Genomic DNA, 20,690 nt, shown 5'->3' with positions numbered 1-20,690 from the left:
TAGGCAATGTATGATGGAAAGATGGTTCTTAACATACACCAAAAATGAAAGAAATCTAAGCATAAATAATGGAGTTCACTTTTCAGCAATTAGCCACTCCTCAGCGGTAATTTCGAATGGTTTTTAATGTTGTATTCTCGTTTGTTTGGTCTCATTTGATAGAATGGAAGATATATTACAGAAATAGATATGATTTTAATTGCTTTCATGACGAAAAGTACCTTGAAATAGAGCTCACCCTACGAGAAATGGTCCATTGCTTGGCTGTTTCAGAGTAAACAAATGACGTCACTGTCCATTCCAATATGCAGTCATGAATGGGTTGACATTATTTATACAATTATTGCAATAAGGAATAACAGTAAAGCTTATATTTGTGTGAATAAAAATTACAAATTATTTATATAATAATAATAATAATAATAATAATAATAATAATAATAATAATAATAATGAAAGAAATCTAAGCACAAATAATGGAGTTCACTTCTCAGCAATTACCCACCCCTTAGCGGTAATTTCGAATGGTTTTTATGGTTGTATTCTCGTTTTTTTGGTCTCATTTGATAGAATGGAAGATATTTTACAGAAATAGATATGATTTTGATTGCTTTCACGAATGTAAGTGCTTTGAAATTGAGCTCAACCTAGGGCAAATGGTAAATTTCTTGGATGTTTCGTGAATGGGTTGATATTATTTATACAATTATTGCAATAAGGAATAACAGTAAATCTTATATTTTTTGTGTGAATAAAAATTACAATTTATATAGGACGAGGCCTCAATAAGGAAGTTCACAACTGACCTAGAGATTGTTGACTGGCCTACAGAATTCTCCAAGGCCAATGGTATTGATGACTGGACAGACATTTTTCTTAACAAATTACTTAGACTATACAACAAACATTGTCCTATAAAAACGAAACAGATCACAAACAAACGGCTTGGTTGCCCATGGCTAACCAGCACCATTCTGAAATCCATTGACAAGAAACACCAATATGAAAAGCAATATAGACAGGGCTTAATATACAAAGATATTCTTAAACACTATTCATCAGTTCTCACCAAAGTAATAAAGAAAGCCAAACAACTATACTACTCCAGTAGATTCACAGACAGTAGAGGAGATATAAAAAAGACCTGGAAAACACTCTCAGATTCTAGGGACCCACAAACTGAAAAAAAACAAGAATATTGTCCTAACTAAACCTAATGAAACACCACTACATCCCACTGACACAGCTAACAAGATAAACGACTTCTTCTCAACCATAGGATCTAATCTCACCAATAAAATCCCACATACTGATGCCCATGCCGGGGACTACCTAGATGGGAATTTCCCAAATTCCTTCTATCTTGCACCAACTGAGCCCTCGGAAGTCACCGAGATTATAAAGTCACTTAAAAACAACTCAGGGAATCTGTCTAATGTCCCACCATTACTGTACAAGTGAGCGGCCCATATCCTTTCGCATGCTATTTCATTACTTTTTAACAAGTCACTAGAAACTAGCACCTTCCCAAAACTACTCAAGATGGCAAGGGTTACACCAATACATAAAGGTGGTGACCCTACAGACTTAAACAACTATAGGCCAATATCAAACTTACCATTGCTATCCAAAATCTTTGAGAAACTCGTGCACAGGAGACTATATTCATTTATAACAGCACAAAACATACTCAACCCCTGCCAATTTGGATTTAGGAAAAATAAAAGCACTAATGATGCAATCATAAAAATGCTAGATCTGCTTTACACAGCATTGGAAAATAAGGAATATCCACTAGGAATTTTTATTGACCTAAGAAAAGCTTTTGACACAGTAGACCACGACATCCTACTCCACAAACTAGACCATTACGGTATAAGAGGCCATGCGCTTGCTTATTTCAAATCTTACCTTACTAATAGGTATCAGTATGTTACCATTAAAGACACAGCATCAACAACTCGGCCACTTGATACTGGAGTTCCGCAGGGAAGTGTCCTTGGTCCCCTGCTCTTCCTCATATACATCAATGATCTTCCAAACGTATCCCAACACCTGAAACCCATTCTCCTTGCTGACGACACGACTTATGTCATCTCTCACCCTAATCTTGCCACCCTCAACACCATTGTTAATGAGGAGCTGATCAAAATATCGACTTGGATGACAGCCAATAAACTTACGCTTAACACTGACAAAACCTACTATATTATGTTTGGTAGCAGAGCAGGAGATGCACAAATTAACATTAAGATCGACAACACTCTAATTACCAGACATGATGAGGGCAAATTCCTAGGCCTATACCTTGACAACAACCTGAATTTCAGCACCCATATCCAACACATAACCAAAAAAGTATCCAAAACAGTTGGGATCCTCTCCAAGATACGATACTACGTGCCACAAAATGCCCTTCTCACACTATACCACTCACTTATTTATCCATACCTCACTTATGCTATTTGTGCTTGGGGATCAACTGCAGCAACACACCTAAAGCCAATAATAACCCAACAAAAAGCTGCAGTAAGAATAATCACTAAATCCCATCCCTGGCAACACACCCCCCCACTCTTCATAGATCTAAACTTACTCCCTGTTCAGTACATCCACACTAACTACTGTGCAATCTACATCTACAGGACCTTAAACTCCAATATCAACCTTGACCTAAAATGCTTTCTTGATAGTTGTGACAGAACCCACAGGCATAACACCAGACACAAACATCTCTACGACATTCCCCATGTCCGACTAAACCTTTACAAAAATTCAATGTATGTCAAAGGCCCTAAAATCTGGAACACCCTACCTGAGAACTCTAGCACTGCAGACACATTCATCACCTTCAAAACTACCATTAGAAAACATCTTATCTCCCTGATAAACCCCATCAACTAACTACACGAATACCACCTGGTGGTTCACACTTACACTCACTCACCCATTTGACCATAAACAGAAATATTAATCTCAATCTTAAAATAATTAATCCTATGGTACTCCAATACTGAAACTATGTACTGTGCCAAAACAAAAGCATTCACATTGCTAAACTCACAAACTAGTATTTAGTCACTTAGCCATAATACCAACTTACCTCATAATCTGTAATATTTTAAAATAAAGAATTAAACTAAGTCTGCCCGAAATGCCTAGCCATGCTAGGCATTCTAGTGGTACACTCTGTAATCATTATTTAACTACATGTAAACCACACAACAACCAAATTCTGTAAATTCAACATTGTAATCTTTATAGAGTATAAACTTTGAATTTGAACTTTGAATAATAATAATAATAATATGTATAATAATACGTATAATAATAATAGTATAATATAATAATAATAATAATAATAATAATACAGTGGACCCCCGGTATTCGATGGCATCAGTATTCGATAAATCCGGTATTCGATGTATTTTAACACAAAAATTTCGCCTCGGTATTCGATGCGATTCGTACGAGACGTATCCACGTGTGGCCTGAACTGCCCCGTGTGTGCCTATGTTTACAAGCCAGGCAGTGTGCGCGCATCTAAGGATACATTCGGTATATTCCATATTATCACTGTTTTTGATGCTTGTTTCTGCAAAGTAAGTCACCATGGGCCCCAAGAAAGCTTCTAGTGCCAACCCTTTGAGAAAAAAGGTGCTAATGACTATTGAAATGAAGAAAGAGATAATTGCAAAGTACGAAAGTGGAGTGCGTGTGTCGGAGCTGGCCAGGTTGTATAGTAAACCCCAATCAACCATCTCTACTATAGTGACCACGAAAACGGCAATCAAGGAAGTTGTTCTTGCAAAAGGTACAACTGTGATTACGAAAGAGTGACCGCAAGTGTTAGAAAATGTTGAGAGACTGTTATTGGTGTGGTTAAATGAAAAACAAATAGCACGAGAGCATCTCTCAAGCGATCATTTGTGAAAAGGCTAGGCAGTTGCATGACGATTTTGTAAAGAAATTGCCTGCAACTAGTGCTGATGCGAGTGAATTTAAGGCCAGCAAAGGTTGGTTTGAAAGATTTAAGAATCGTAGTGGAATACATAGTGTGATTAGGCATGGTGAGGCTGCCAGTTCGGACCAAAAAGCAGCTGAAAAATATGTGAAGGAATTCAAGGATTACAAAGACAGTGAAGAATTTAAACCTGAACAAGTGTTTAATTGCGACGAAACAGGCCTGTTTTGGAAGAAAATGCCAAGCAAGACCTACATTACTCAGGAGGAAAAGGCACTCCCAGGACATAAGCCTATGAAAGACAGGCTTACTCTGTTGATGTGTGCCAATGCTAGTGGTGATTGCAAAGTGAAGCCTTTATTGGTGTATCACTCTGAAACTCCCAGTGTGTTCAGGAAAAACAATGTCCTCAAGGCTAATTTGTGTGCTGTGGAGGGCAAACAGTAAGACATGGGTCACTAGGGATTTTTTCTATGACTGGTTACACCATGCATTTGCCCCCACTGTGAAAAATTACCTAATTGAAAAGAAATTAGACCTTAAGTGCCTCCTGGTATTAGACAATGCCACTGGTCATCCTACAGACTTGGCATTGTGACTTTCTGGGGACATGAGCTTCATTAAGGTGAAGTTTTTGCCTCCTAATACCACTCCTCTCCTGCAGCCCATGGACCAGCAGGTCATTTACAACTTCAAGAAACTGTACACAAAAGCTATGTTTCAAAAGTGCTTTGTAGTGACCACAGTAACTCAACTGACTCTAAAAGAGTTTTGGAAGGTTCACTTTAATATCCTCAATTGTATAAACCTTATAGGTAAGGCTTGGGAGGGAGTGACTAAGAGGACCTCAAACTCTGCTTGGAAAAAACTATGGCCGGAATTTGTAGACAAAAGCCTAACCCTGAGAAGCCTATGCCAGTTGAGGAATCCACTGTGGCATTGGGGAAGTCCTTGGGATTGGAGGTTAGTGGGGATGATGTGGAAGAGTTGGTGGAGGAGGACAATGACGAACTAACCACTGATGAGCTGCTAGATCATCTTCAAGAGCAAGAGGCCAGACCTGAGGAAACTGCTTCGGAGGAGGGGACAGAGAAATTGAAGAAGTTGCCTACTTCAAAGATTAAGGAAATGTGTGCAATGTGGCTTAAAGTGCAAACCTTTTTTGATGAAAATCACCCTAACACAGCTATTGCAAGCTGTGCTGGTGACTATTACACTGACAATGTTGTGAAACACTTTAGGAATGTCATAAAGGAACGGGAGGTACAGGCCTCTATGGACAGGTATGTTGTGTGACAGAAGTTCAGTGACTCTCAAGCTGGTCCTAGTGGCATTAAAAGAAGAAGGGAAGTAACCCCGCAAAAGGACTTGCTACCTCAAGTCCTAATGGAAGGGGTTTCCCCTTCTAAACAGTAACAACTTCGACACTCTCCCCTCCTCCAATCCCATCAATCATCACCAGATCTTCATTAAAGGTAAGCATCAATTATTCTATTGTTATTGTAATTATTCTATTGCATTAAACTTAATATTTCATGTGGTAAAATTTTTTTTTCATACTTTTGGGTGTCTTGCACGGATTAATTTGATTTCCATTATTTCTTATGGGGAAAATTGATTTGCTTTTTGATATTTTCGGTATTCGATGAGCTCTCAGGAACTGATTAATATCGAATACTGGGGATCCACTGTACATATATAATAATAATGTACTACATATAACAATTATAATAGACGGCTTCAAAAGGCCATCAATAATGACATTTTATTCCTTCTAGAGTACAGGTACCATCCGACTTCCAACCAAGTTCGGTTCCGAGAAACCGGTCATAAGTCGAAATGGACGCAAGTCGAAATTTACTACTGAATATCAATATCACATTTTTGTAATGACTATTTTATTATTTTATTTTGGTATTTCATGTTTTACTTTACTTTTTATGCTGTTAGTACTGTATTTTATACTGTAAGGTTTAGGATAAACACTGTGTACAACGCAAATAGTTGTTTATTTCCCAGAAATTTGGCATAAAAAACACTGTCATATGTCGAGCAGGTCGTAAGTCAGATGGTAGGTGTATATATCATGTACCACGCAGACCTATTCTGTCACATCTAGGCCTACCAGCCTTTTCCCGCTTGATTTGAAGGCGCTAGAATTTATGCCTACTAGTATGTCAATAACCCTGGCACACAAGACGTGCTAGTACGTCGGAAACCCTGAAAGGGTTAAAAGAGGGGTTTGGGATATTGGTAGTTTGGAGGGATGTGTAATAGGATGGTATATATATAATTGGGGCCCTGATATTATATTCTGTAGGGAGTTCATTATATTATTTCAGGTCACTTTTAATAATCTTTACGTATGCTTCTAAACTGTTGTATCTGGGCACCTCTGCAGAAACAACGATTGTGTGAGTGAGGTGATAGTGTTGAATGATGATGAAAGTATTTTTGTTTCAGGGATTTTCTTTTTGGGTCACCCTGCCTGGGTGGGAGATGGCTGACTTGTTGAGGAAAAAAAAAATATGAACATGTAAGATGATAGATAATTCTTGCAAGCTGCTGCTTGCATTAAGTATACACTTTTCTCTCCTTTCCTGTGTGGTGTGTTTCTTAATAGTTCTTATTGATATGTATATGGATTTCCTTCAGGAGGCCTGGTCTAAAATTGTACCATACATGTTATGTTCCCAAAAGCTATTAACAGATAATCTTTCAACAAACTGGCCGTATCCCTCCTAGGCAGAGTGGGCCCAAAAGGAATAACAAAAGTTTCTCCTTATAAATTTAGTAATACACCTACCATCCGACTTACGACCGAGTTCGGTTCCGAGAAACCGGTCGTAAGTCGAACTTTACTACTGAATATCAACATAACATTTTTGTAATGACTTTAATCAACATAACATTTTTGTAATGACTTTATTTTATTGTTTTATTTTGGTATTTCATGTTTTACTTTACTTTTTATGCTGTTAGTACTGCATTTTATACTGTAAGGTTTAGGATAAACACTGTGCACAACAAACACTTGTTTATTTCCCAGAAATTAGGCATAAAAAACATGGTCGTAAGCCGAGTCGTCGTAAGTCGAGCAGGTCGTAAGTCAGATGGTAGGTGTATATATCATGTTTCTACGTTATTTTTATTGTTTGTTGTATCATATTAGATGAACTGTGATATATAAATAAGCAGTATAGATGATATTAGCAAAATTATTCATGAAGTATTTTGCCCGGTCTCCAGACAAACTCGTCCATCGTCGACACCGCCCTTACCACTGCATGAATGACATTTTATTCATTCTAGAGTATATATCATGTTTCTATGTTATTTATATTGTTTATGTCATATTAGATGAGCTGTGATAGATAAATAAGCCGTATAGATGATATTAGCTAAATTATTCACGAAGTAATTTGCCCAGTCTCCAGACAAACTCGTCCACCGCCGACACCGCCCATTCCACCACATGAATGATACATTTTATTCATTTTAGAGTATATATCAGGTTTGTATGTTATTTATATTGTTTATTATGTCATATTAGATGAAGTGAGATAGATAAATAAGCCGTAGAATTGATATTAGCGAAATTATTGAAGTACAGAATTCCACTGGAACAGATTAATTGCATTTCAATTAATTTAAATGAGGAAAATTGACTGCAAACGAGCAAATCCAGTTGCGAGCAAGGTCATGGAACGGATTAAACTCGCAAGTAGAGGTTGTTATGGGGCTATAGGATCCAACATGTATTTATAAGTAACAGTTACTCTGGAATACCTAATTATATTGAATTGATGGGGACTCAGTTCTAAATGTCATAAGGGCTGATCACCCTTAGGACTGAGAGGCAGCTGGGTCAAGCCTTTTTTCTCATTATAACAGGTTATACTATAGACACACAAACACACAATTTAAATAAGTAGTTTATAAAGTTGTATTTCTTTTTGTAAAAGTAAAATTAAGGTGTGGTAGAATTGTGGTAACTGGAGAATTGTGCTTGGCAACAGTCTTTTGTTTTTTGGTGGGTGTGGGTGAGGGTCTTGGCAAGAGGCGTGGAGTTAAAAGATAAAGAATCGCACATAAAGTGGGAGTTGTCACAGTTGCTCTTTGCTGATGACACTGTGCTCTTGGAAGATTCTGAAGAGAAGTTGCAGAGATTGGTGGATGAATTTGGTAGGGTGTGCAAAAGAAGAAAATTGAAAGTGAATAGAGGAAAGAGTAAGGTTATGAGGATAACAAAAAGATTAGGTGATGAAAGATTGGATATCAGATTGAAGGGAGAGAGTATGGAGGAGGTGAATGTATTCAGATATTTGGGAGTGGACGTGTCAGCAGATGGGTCTATGAAAGATGAGGTGAATCATAGAATTGATGAGGGGAAAAGGGTGAGTGGTGCACTTTGGAGTCTGTGGAGACAAAGAACTTTGTCCTTGGAGGCAAAGAGGGGAATGTATGAGAGTATAGTTTTACCAACGCTCTTATATGGGTGTGAAGCATGGGGGATGAATGTTGCAGTGAGGAGAAGGCTGGAGGCAGTGGAGATGTCATGTCTGAGAGCAATGTGTGGTGTGAATATAATGCAGAGAATTCGTAGTTTGGAAGTTAGGAGGAGGTGCGGGATTACCAAAACTGTTGTCCAGAGGGCTGAGGAAGGGTTGTTGAGGTGGTTCAGACATGTGGAGAGAGGTACAGGCCACTATGGACAGATATGTTGTGCGACAGAAGTTCAGTGACTCTGAAGCTGGTCCTAGTGGCATTAAAAGAAGGGAAGTAACCCCAGAAAAGGACTTGACACTTCAAGTCTTAATGGAAGGGGATTCCCCTTCTAAACACTAAGACTCTCTCCTCCTCCCATCCCATCAATCATCACCAGATCTTCAATAAAAGTAAGTGTCATGTAATTGTGCATGCCTTTTTCAGTTTGTGTGTATTAAAATTAACATTTCATGTGGTAAATTTTTTTTTTTTCATACTTTTGGGTGTCTTGCACGGATTAATTTGATTTCCATTATTTCTTATGGGGAAAATTCATTCGCATACCGATCATTTCACATAACATTGAGCCCTCTTGCACGGATTAAAGTCGCTATGCGGGGTTCCACTGTATTTAACATGTTTTATGTTATTTATATTGTTTCTTAAGTCATATTAGATCAATTGTGATAGTCAAGTAAGCTGTAGTGTTGATATTAGCATAATAATAAAGCATATTCTCCTGCTTCATGAGACTGAGCTCATGGCAACTGACAGTGGCTTCAAAGCCACTTTATCTTTAATGGATAATGTACTGTGTTGGTGCTTTACATAATGAGAAGCATTTCTTTTATTCATTGGAACCATGGCTGGGGCTAAAAGTAAGCAGGTTAAAACAATAAATGGAGAAAAAGAAATTAGAATGACTTATGCAGTAAGTAGCACCACCAAACAGTACCAGCAGGTTGGTGTGGCGACCCTGGAAATTTGAAATTATATTAGCCAAAATTAGTGCCGAATAACCGAAGGATCCGAATAACTGATTGCCGGATTTGTGATGGCAGACCTGTACAAGTAAAGATACACAACATATCCGTCCAAACTGCCACTATCCCAAACCCCTCCTTTAAAGTGCAGGCATTGTACTTCCCATTTCCAGGACTCAAGTCTGGCTATATAAAATAACCGGTTTCCCTGAGTCCCTTCACTAAATATTACCCTGCTTACACTCCAACAGCTCGTCAGGTCCCAAATACCATTCGTCTCCATTCACTCCTATCTAACATGCTCATTCACATTTGCTGGAAGTCCAAGCCCCTCGCCCACAAAACCTCCTTTACCCCCTCCCTCCAACCTTTTCGAGGACGACCCCAACCCCGCCTTCCTTCCCCTACAGATTTATACGCTCTCCATGTCATACTACTTTGATCCATTCTCTCTAAATGACCAAACCACCTTAACAACCCCTCTTCAGCCCTCTGACTAATACTTTTATTAGCTCCACACTTCTCCTAATTTCCACACTCCGAATTTTCTGCATAATATTTACACCACACATTGCCTTTAGACAGGACATCTCAACTGCCTCCAACCGTTTCCTTGCTGCAGCATTTACAACCCAAGCTTCACACCCATATAAGTGTGTTGGTACCACTATACTTTCATACATTCCCTTCTTTGCCTCCATAGATAACGTTCTTTGTCTCCACATATACCTCAATGCACCACTCACCTTTTTTCCCTCGTCAATTCTATGATTAACCTCATCCTTCATAAATCCATCCGCTATATATCAACTCCCAAATATATGTACATGTATCTGAAAACATTCACTTCTTCCATACTCCTCTGCCCCAGTTTGATATCCAATTTTTATTTATCTGAATCATTTGATACCCTAATCACTTTACTCTTTTCTATGTTCACTTTCAACATTCTACCTTTACACACACTCCCAAACTCATCCACTAACCTTTGCAATTTTTCTTTAGAATCACCCATAAGCACAGTATCATCAGCAAAATGTAACTGTCAATTCCCATTTTGTATTTGATTCCCCATAATTTAATCCCACCCCCCTCCTGAACACCCTAGCATTAATTTCTTTTACAACCCCATCTATAAATATATTAAACAACCATGGTGACATTACACATCCCTGTCTAAGACCTACTTTTACCGGGAAGTAGTTTCCCTCTCTTCTACACACCCTAATCTGAGCGTCACTGTCCTCATAAAAACTCTTCACAGCATTTAGTAACTTACCACCTATTCCATATACTTGCAACATCTGCCACATTGCTCCCCTATCCACTATCATATGCCTTTTCTAAATTCATAAATGCAATAAAAACTTCCCTACCTTTATCTAAATACTGTTCACATATATGCTTCAACGTAAATACCTGATCAACACATCCCCTACCCGTTCTAAAACCTCTTTGCTCATCCGCAATCTTACATTCTGTCTTACCTCTAATTCTTTCAATAATAACCCTGCTGTACACTTTTCCTGGTATACTAATTCCTCTATAATTTTTACCATCTCTTTCGTCCCCCTTCCCTTTATATAAAGGGACTATACATACATACTGCCAATCCTTAGGTACCTTCCCCTCTTTCATACATTTATTAAGCAAAAATACCAACCACTCCAACGTTATATCATCCCCTGCTTTTAACATTTCTGTCATGATCCCATCAGTTCCAGCTGCTTTACGCCCTTTCATTCTACGTAATGCCTCACACACCTCCCCCACACTTACATCCTGCTCTTCTTCACTCCTAAAAGATGGTATACCTCCCTGGCCAGAGCATGAAATCACCGCCTCCCTTTCTTCTTCGACATTTAAAAGTTCCTCAAAGTATTCTCGCCATCTACCAAATACCTCCATCTCCCCATCTACTAACTCTCCTACTCTGTTTTTAACTGACAAATCCATTTGTTCCCTAGGCTTTGTTAACTTGTTTAACTCACTCCAAATTTTTTTTCTTATTTTCACTAAAATTTCTTGACAGTGCCTCTCCCACTATCATCTGCTCTCCTTTTGCACTCTCTCACCACTCTCTTCACGTTTCTTTTACTCTCCATATACTCTACTCTTCTTATAACTCTTCTGCATTGTAAAACCCTCTCATAAGCTACCTTTTTCACACCCTTAACTTCATCATTCCACCAATCACTGCTCTTTCCTCCTGCACCCACCCTCCTATCAGCACAAACTTCTGTCCCACATTCTAATACTGCATTTTTAAAACTATTCCAACCCTCTTCAACCTCCCCACTATTCATACTTGCACCAGCCCACCTTTCTGCCAATAGTTGCTTATATCTCACCCGAACTTCCTCCTCCCTTAGTTTATACACTTCCACCTCCCTCTTACTTGTTGTTGCCATTTTCCTCTTGTCCCATCTACCTCTTACTCTAACTTTAGCCACAACTAGATAATGATCCGATATATCAGTTGCCCCTCTATAAATGTGTACTTCCTGAAGCCTACCCTTCAACCTTTTATCCACCAATACATAATCTAACAAACTACTTTCATTACGTGCTATATCATACCTTGTATATTTATTTATCCTCTTTTTCATAAAATATGTATTACTTATTACCAAACCTCTTTCTACACATAGCTCAATTAAAGGCTCACCATTTTCATTTACCCCTGGCACCCCAAATTTACTTACTACTCCCTCCACAACATTTTTATCTACTTTAGCATCGAAATCCCTGACCACAAGTACTCTCACACTTGATTCAAAATTCCCCACACATTCACTCAACAATTCCCAAAATCTCTCTCTCTCTCCTCTACACTTCTCTCTTCCCCAGGTGCATATATGCTTACTATAACCTACATTTCACGTCCAACCTTTATTTTACTCCACATAATCCTTGAATTAATGCATTTATATTCCCTCTTTTCCTGACATAGCTTATCCTTCAACATTATTGCTACTCCTTCTTTAGCTCTAACTCTTTGAAACCTCTGCCCTATCCCATTTATTCCTCTCCACTGAAACTCTCCCACCCCATTCAGCTTTGTTTCACTTAAAGCCAGGACATCCAGCTTCTTCTCATTCATAACATCCACAATCATCTCTTTCTTATCTTATATTTTATTATATACAAAGGACTCATATCTGCAAAATATTCAGTGACAAAACCCTGTCCCCGAAGTGGGACAGGTTTTTGCCACTTAACATTTTGCAGATATGGCTCGTTTCAGCTTGGTCAGGGTAGTGTTTCTCTACAAAAGCTTGCACCCTAGCCCACACTGCACAAACCTCTTTAATCTCTGAAGTCACCTCATTTACTCTCTTCCTCCTCCTCTGATGCAAGTTCCTCAGCTGCAGTCTGTAGCTGTTTGAGTTGAAGCTCTGGCAGCTCTTCAGTGGTTAGCTCTTCCCTGAAGCCCTCCACCAACTCTTCCACATCCTCGCCACTCACCTCCAACCCCAGGGACTTCTCCAGTGCCACAATAGAGTCAACAGGGTCAGCATCAGCCTCAAACCCTTCAAAATCCCTTTCTTGGACACAACCTGACCACAATTTTCTCCAAGCAAAGTTCAAAGTCCTGGAAGTCACTCTCTCCCAAGCCTTACCTATAAAGCTTATGCATTTGAGGATAGTGAAGTGATCTTTCCAGAACTCTCTTAGGGTCAACTGAGTGTCTGAGGTCACTTCAAAGCACTTTTCAAACACTGCTTTTGTGTAGAGTTTTTTGAAGTTAGAAATGACCTGCTTGTCAATGGGCTGGAGGAGAGTAGTGCTAGGAGGCAAGAATTTCACTGTGATGAAATTGAAGTCCCTAAACACTTGGCCTTCCAAGTCTGGAAGATGTGTAGGAGCACTGTCCAGCACCAGGAGGCACTTGAGTGGCAATTTCTTTTCCAGGAGGTATTTTTTCACATTTGGGCCAAACACATCATTAACCCAATCTCTGAAAATTTGCCTTGTTACCCATGCCTTCTGATTAACTTTCCACATCACACACAATCTATTCTTGACAACATTGCTTTTCTTGAATACACTGGGATTTTCTGAGTGATACACCAGTAAAGGCATTAGCACACAACAAAAGAGTAAGCCTGTCTTTCATAGGCATGTGTCCTGGCAGTGCCTTTTCCTCCTGCACGATGTTTGGCATTTTCTTCCAAAACAGGCCTGTTTCGTCACAAGTGAACACTTGTTGGGGGTTCGAATCCTTCGTCCTTTACATAGTCCTTGAACTCCTGTATGCACTTTTCAGCTGCTTTTTTGTCAGAACTTGCAGCCTCTATATGCTTTACAACATTGTGTATGCCACTACGCTTCTTAAATCTCTCAAACCACCCATTGCTGGCCCTTAATTCACTATCAGCAGCACTTGTTCCAGTTTTCTGCAGAAGATCCTCATGTAACTGCCTTGCCTTCTCACAAATAACAGATTCCAAAACACTGTCTCCCACTAATTCTTTTTCCTTAATCCACAATAACAACTTTTCCATCTCTTCCATTATTGGTGACCTTTGTTTCGTTATAAAAGTTACTCCTTGCGCAACATTAGCATTCTTGATTTGTTCTTTCTTTGCCAGGATGGATGTAAGAGTAGATTTGTTTTTCCCGTACATCCTAGCAAGTCCCAGCACCTGCATACCACTCTCATACTTATCAACCACATCACACAAATTCCATGGTGTTTCTCACTTTCTTTACCACAGGAACTTTACTAGGAACTTTCTTTGGAGCCATGGTTACTTATTTCACAGTTGCACTGAAGGAAAAAAAAAAAGGAAAACAAGCAAAATGTTTGAATGTATGAGCAGAAGCTTCCTCACACACTGAGACACAGCCAGACTGTCACACAAGCGGCCCCAGCTGGCAGACAGATGCGTCCAAAACAGCCAATCACCGGGAGCCAAAAAAACGGCCAGTGAGCAAGCTGGCCAATAACAGGAACGGCCGATATCCGAGGGTCCACTGTAGTATTATATTATTATATTATACGTTATTATGTATTATTATCAGTGATGGAGTGAATGATGGTGAAAGTTTTTCTTTTTCGGGCCACCCTGCCTTGGTGGGAATCGGCCAGTGTGATAATAATAATAATAATAATAATAATAATAATAATAATAATAATAATAATAATAATAATAATAATAATAATAATAAAAATTATAAAAATTATTATTACTATTACGTATTAATTTAGGGACCTGGAGCACAGATCCAATTCCCTAAATCAAGAGCCCCTAATCACGTACGTACTGCTACTAATAATAATAATTATTATTATAACAATAATAATAATACAACAGTAATACAGTGGACCCTCGCCCAACGACATTAATCCATTCCAGAGAGCTCATCATTAGTCGAATTTATCATTAGTCAAATTTATCATTTGTCAAATTAATTTTCCCCATAAGAAACAATGGAAATCCAATTAATCCATTCCAGACACCCAAAAGTATGAAAAAAAAAAATCTGATGTGAAATATACAATTTCCTATACAGAAAAAGAAGGATATATGCACAATAAATAATGAACTGTGCTAAATGAAGAATAAATGACACTTACCTTTATTCAAGATTGAGTGATGAGATGGAAGGAGGGGAGATGATGGAGGAGTTTACAACTGTTTGGAAGGGGAATCCCTTTCCATAAGGACTTTAAGTAGCAAGTCCTTTTCCAGGGTTACTTCCCTTCTCTGTTTTTTAATGCCACTGGGAACAACTTGAGTCACTGGACCTTTGTCACACCAAAAATCTGTCCATAGATCTCTGTACCTCGTGTTCCTTTAAGATTTTCCTAAAGTGGTTCACAACATTGTCATTGTAAAAGTCACTAGCACTGTTTGCAATAGCCGTGTCAGGATGATTTTCGTCCAAAAAGGTTTACACCTTTGTCCACATTGTACACATTTCCTTGATCATTGAAGAAAGCAACTTCCTCAATTTTTCTCTCCTCTCCTCTGAAGCAATTTCCTCAGTTGTGGCCTCTTGTTGTTGCAGATGCTCTTGTAGCTCATCAGTGGTTAGTTCTTCATCGCCGTCCTCCACCAACTCTTCCACATCCTCCCCACTAACCTCCAACCCCATGGACTTCCCCAATGCCACAATAGATTTCACAACTGGCATAGGCTCCTCAGGGTTAGCCCCAGACCCTTCAAAATCCCTCTCTTGTACACATTCTGGCCAGAGTTTCCTCCAAGCAGAGTTCAAGGTCCAGTTAGTCACTCCCTCCCAAGCCTTACCTATAAGGTTTATGCAATTGAGGATACTAAAGTGATCTTTCCAAAACTCTCTTAGGGTCAATCAAATGTCTGAGGTCACTTCAAAGCACTTTTGAAACATTGCTTTGGTGTATAGATTTTTGAAATTTGCAGTGACCTGCTGGTCCATGGGCTGGAGGAGAGGACTACTATTAGGAAGCAAAAACTTCACTTTTATGAAGCTCAACTCCCCTGAAATTCGCTCTGGCAAGTCTGAAGGATGAGCAGGAGCATTGTCTAATACCAGGAGACACTTAAGGTCCAATTTATTTTCCAGGAGGTAATTTTTCACAGCAGGGCCAAACACATGGTAAAACCAGTCATAGAAAATGTTCCTAGTGACCCATGCCTTACTGTTTGCCCTCCACATCACACACAAATTAGCCTTGACAACATTGTTTTTCCTGAACACTCTGGGAGTTTCAGTGATTTGACTCTGCAATCCCCACTAGCATTACTACACAACAATAAAGTAACCCTGTCCTTCATAGGCTTGTGTCCTGGGAGTGCTTTTTCCTCCTGTGTAATGTAGGTCCTGTTTGGCACTTTATTCCAAAACAGGCCTGTTTCATCACTATTAAACACTTGTTGGGGTTGCAATCCTTCAGCCTCTAAGTACCCCTGGAATTCCTGCACATATTTTTCAGCCACTTTTTTTTGTCCGAACTGGCAGCCTCAACATACCTTATCACACTGTGTATGCCACTATGATTCTTAAATCTCTCAAACCAACCTTTGCTGGCCTTAAATTCACTCACATCACCACTACTTGCAGGCATTTTTTTAATTAAATCGTCACGCAACTGCCTTGCCTTTTCACATACGATCGCTTGAGAGGTGGTATCTCCTGATATCTGTTTTTCGTTTATCCACACCAATAACAGTCTCTCAACATCTTCAAGTACTTGTTATCTATGTTTTGGAAACATACTTGCACCTTTCGCAACAACAGCTTCCTTGATTGCCTTTCTGTTGGCCAAGATAGTAGCGATGGCTGATTGGGGTTTGTTATACAACCTGGCCAACTCGGAGACACGCACTCCACTTTCATACTTTGTGATGATCTCCTTCATTTCAATTGTAATTCTCACTTTTTTTCCACAGGGTTGGCACTAGAAGCTTTCTTGGGGCCCATGGTGGCTTATTTAGCAGTTACAAGCACTAAAAACACTGGAATAATACAAAATGTACCGAATGTATGCGTGGATGCAACCACACCATGATGCCTTCATTAGTCAGGGGTCCACTGTAATAATAACAGTAAGGAGAAACTTCAAAAGGCTGCCAGTAGTTGGCGTCACCATCAGCAAAACATCGGTAACCACCACTAGTACACTTTTCACCTGTCTAGACTTAAGTAGTCTGCTCGAAATGCCTCGGCATGATAGTGGCTTTCTTTGCTCCAATCACATTATGGTATGTAAACATATTGTAACCTTTGCAAAGAAATAAATATTTTATTTATTTATTTATTTAAGGAACCTCTCGGGAGGGAAGTTCACATCCTGAAATTTCGTTCATATTCAGAAGCAAAAAAATCTACCGAATGACAGTTCATATCCTGAAAAATTCGCATGGTGGGGCATTCGTAAGCCGAGGTTCCATTGTACAGTGGACCCTCCATTTTCATTGATCTCTGTTATTGCCGATTTCAGTTTTGGCTGACTTTTTTCGTTGATTTTTTGGTTGTTTTCGTCTATCGTATGGAACACATCCAGTGCCCAGCACGCAGACAAAGCCACCTCCGACACCATTCTCAGCCAGTGCAGCGTTGTTTCTCGGTGAGTAAACATATACTGCCAGGTCATATGAAACATTTCGTAACAATCCATTGTTTTTGCCATTTGTTTATTGTATGTGACTGCTAAATAAGCCACCACGGGCCCAGAGAAAGCTTCTAGTGCTAGCCCTATGGTAGAGAATGTGAAAAACACGATACAATTAAAAAAAAAAAAAGTTTGTAGAAAATACGAAAGTGGTGATGGTAGAGGGTGGTAGTGATGGTGGTAGAGAATGGTAGTGATGGTGGTAGAGAATGGTAGTGATGGTGGTAGAGGGTGGTAGTGATGGTGGTAGAGGGTGGTAGTGATGGTGGTAGAGGGTGGTAGTGATGGTGGTAGAGGGTGGTAGTGATGGTGGTAGAGGGTGATAGTGGTGGTGGTAGAGGGTGGTAGTGATGGTGGTAGAGGGTGGTAGTGATGATGGTAGAGGGTGGTAGTGATGGTGGTAGAGAGTGGTAGTGATGGTGGTAGAGAGTGGTAGTGATGGTGGTAGAGGTTGGTAGTGATGGTGGTAGAGGTTGGTAGTGATGGTGGTAGAGGGTGGTAGAGGGTGGTAGTGGTTGTGATGGTGGTAGAGGGTGCCTTCTTCAGTGATTCAGCGATTCTCCTAACTCCTCCAATGTTGTTGGATTTATTTAGGGCTACAGAAAACACTGCCGCCTCAGCTGCAGCCTTCAGCAACATTATGTACGGGTTATGCTCAGTGGGCCTTATACATCCAACAACAACACAACACCTGTCATTACATAATGACATTTTATTCATTCTAGAGTATATGTCATATTTCTATGTTATTAATATTGTTTAATATGTCATATTAGTTTGTTTTTTTTTTTCAACAAGTCAGCCGTCTCCCACCGAGGCAGGGTGACCCAAAAAAGAAAGAAAATCCCCAAAAAGAAAATACTTTCATCATCATTCAACACTTTCACCACACTCACACATTATCACTGTTTTTGCAGAGGTGCTCAGAATACAACAGTTTAGAAGCATACACACATAAAGATACACAACATATCCCTCCAAACTGCCAATATCTCAAACCCCTCCTTTAAAGTGCAGGCATTGTACTTCCCATTTCCAGGACTCAAGTCCAACTATATGAAAATAACAGGTTTCCCTGAATCCCTTCACTAAATATTACCCTGCTCACACTCCAACAGATCGTCAGGTCCCAAGTATCATTCGTCTCCATTCACTCCTATCTAACATGCTCATGCACGCTTGCTGGAAGTCCAAGCCCCTCGCCCACAAAACCTCCTTTATCCCCTCTTTCCAACCCTTTCGAGGACGACCCCTACCCCTCCTTCCTTCCCCTATAGATTTACATGCTTTCCATGTCATTCTACTTTGATCCATTCTTTCTAAATGACCAAACCACCTCAACAACCCCTCTTCTGCCCTCTGACTAATGCTTTTATTAACTCCACACCTTCTCCTAATTTCCACACTCCAAATTTTCTGCATAATATTTACACCACACATTGCCCTTAGACAAGACATCTCCACTGCCTCCAACCGTCTCCTCGCTGCTGCATTTACCACCCAAGCTTCACATCCATGTAAGAGTGTTGGTACTACTATACTTTCATACATTCCATTCTTTGCCTCCATAGATAACGTTTTTTGACCCCACATATACCTCAACGCACCACCCACCTTTTTTCCCTCATCAATTCTATGATTAACCTCATCCTTCATAAATCCACCCGCCGACACGTCAACTCCCAAGTATCTGAAAACATTCACTTCTTCCATACTCCTCCTCCCCAATTTGATATCCAATTTTTCTTTATCTAAATCATTTGATACCCTCATCACCTTACTCTTTTCTATGTTCACTTTCAACTTTCTACCTTTACACACATTCTCAAACTCATCCACTAACCTTTGCAATTTTTCTTTAGAATCTCCCATAAGCACAGTATCATCAGCAAAAAGTAACTGTCAATTCCCATTTTGAATTTGATTCCCCATAATTTAATCCCACCCCTCTCCCGAACACCCTAGCATTTACTTCTTTTACAACCCCATCTATAAATATATTAAACAACCATGGTGACATTACACATCCCTGTCTAAGACCTACTTTTACCGGGAAGTATTCTCCCTCTCTTCTACACACCCTAACCTGAGCCTCACTATCCTCATAAAAACTCTTTACATCATTTAGTAACTTACCACCTATTCCATATACTTGCAACATCTGCCACACTGCTCCTCTATCCACTCTATCATATGCCTTTTCTAAATCCATAAATGCAATAAAAACTTCCCTACCTTTATCTAAATACTGTTCACATATATGCTTCAATGTAAACACTTGATCTACACATCCCCTACCCACTCTGAAGCCTCCCTGCTCATCTGCAATCCTACATTCTGTCTTACCTCTAATTCTTTCAATTATAACCCTACCGTATACTTTTCCTGGTATACTCAGTAAACTTATTCCTCTATAATTTTTACAATCTCTTTTGTCCCCATTCCCTTTATATATAGGGACTATACATGCTCTCCGCCAATCCCTAGGTACCTTCCCCTCTTTCATACATTTATTAAACGAAAGTACCAACCACTCCAACGCTATATCTCCCCCTTGCTTTTAACATTTCTGTCATGATCCCATCAGTTCCAGCTGCTTTACCCCCTTTCATTCTACGTAATGCCTCACGTACCTTCACCACACTTACATTCTGCTCTTCTTCACTTCTAAAAGATGGTATACCTCCCTGGCCAGTGCATGAAATTTCCGCCTCCCTTTCTTCCTCAACATTTAAAAGCTCCTCAAAATATTCTCGCCATCTACCTAATACCTCCCTCTCCCCATCTACTAATTCCCCTACTCTGTTTTTAACTGACAAATCCTTACTTTCCCTAGGCTTTCTTAACTTGTTTAACTCACTCCAAATTTTTTTCTTATTTTCATTATTTTCATATTAGTTGAATTGTGATAAATAAATAAGCCATAGAGTTGATATTAGTGTCATATTCTCCAACAATAAACTCCCCTCCCTCTCCCCTCCACCTGGTCTGCCATATATCAACAAGTCTTTTAAATAAAGGTGTGATGTTAAATGTTCATTTATACATTTTATTAGCACTTTATATTTATTTGTCATTCTTTTCTGCATGTAAATCTATATTTAAGCTAGGGAAGTGACCCCTGATAAGGACTTGGTACCTAGTCCTTATG

At 39.4% G+C, this 20,690-nt stretch overlaps 1 protein-coding gene across 1 annotated transcript in view; it reads right to left on the bottom strand.

Annotated features, from left to right (window-relative positions):
- Arp3 (Actin-related protein 3) overlaps positions 1-20,690 on the bottom strand; it is a 115,580-nt gene that overhangs the window by 58,597 nt on the left and 36,293 nt on the right. The window lies entirely within an intron of this gene.

This window comes from Cherax quadricarinatus, chromosome 13, assembly GCF_038502225.1.
Source record: "Cherax quadricarinatus isolate ZL_2023a chromosome 13, ASM3850222v1, whole genome shotgun sequence".
Lineage (NCBI taxonomy): Eukaryota > Metazoa > Arthropoda > Malacostraca > Decapoda > Parastacidae > Cherax > Cherax quadricarinatus.
Note: the sequence above shows the minus strand (reverse complement) of the source record. Positions and strands in the feature narration are given on the sequence as shown.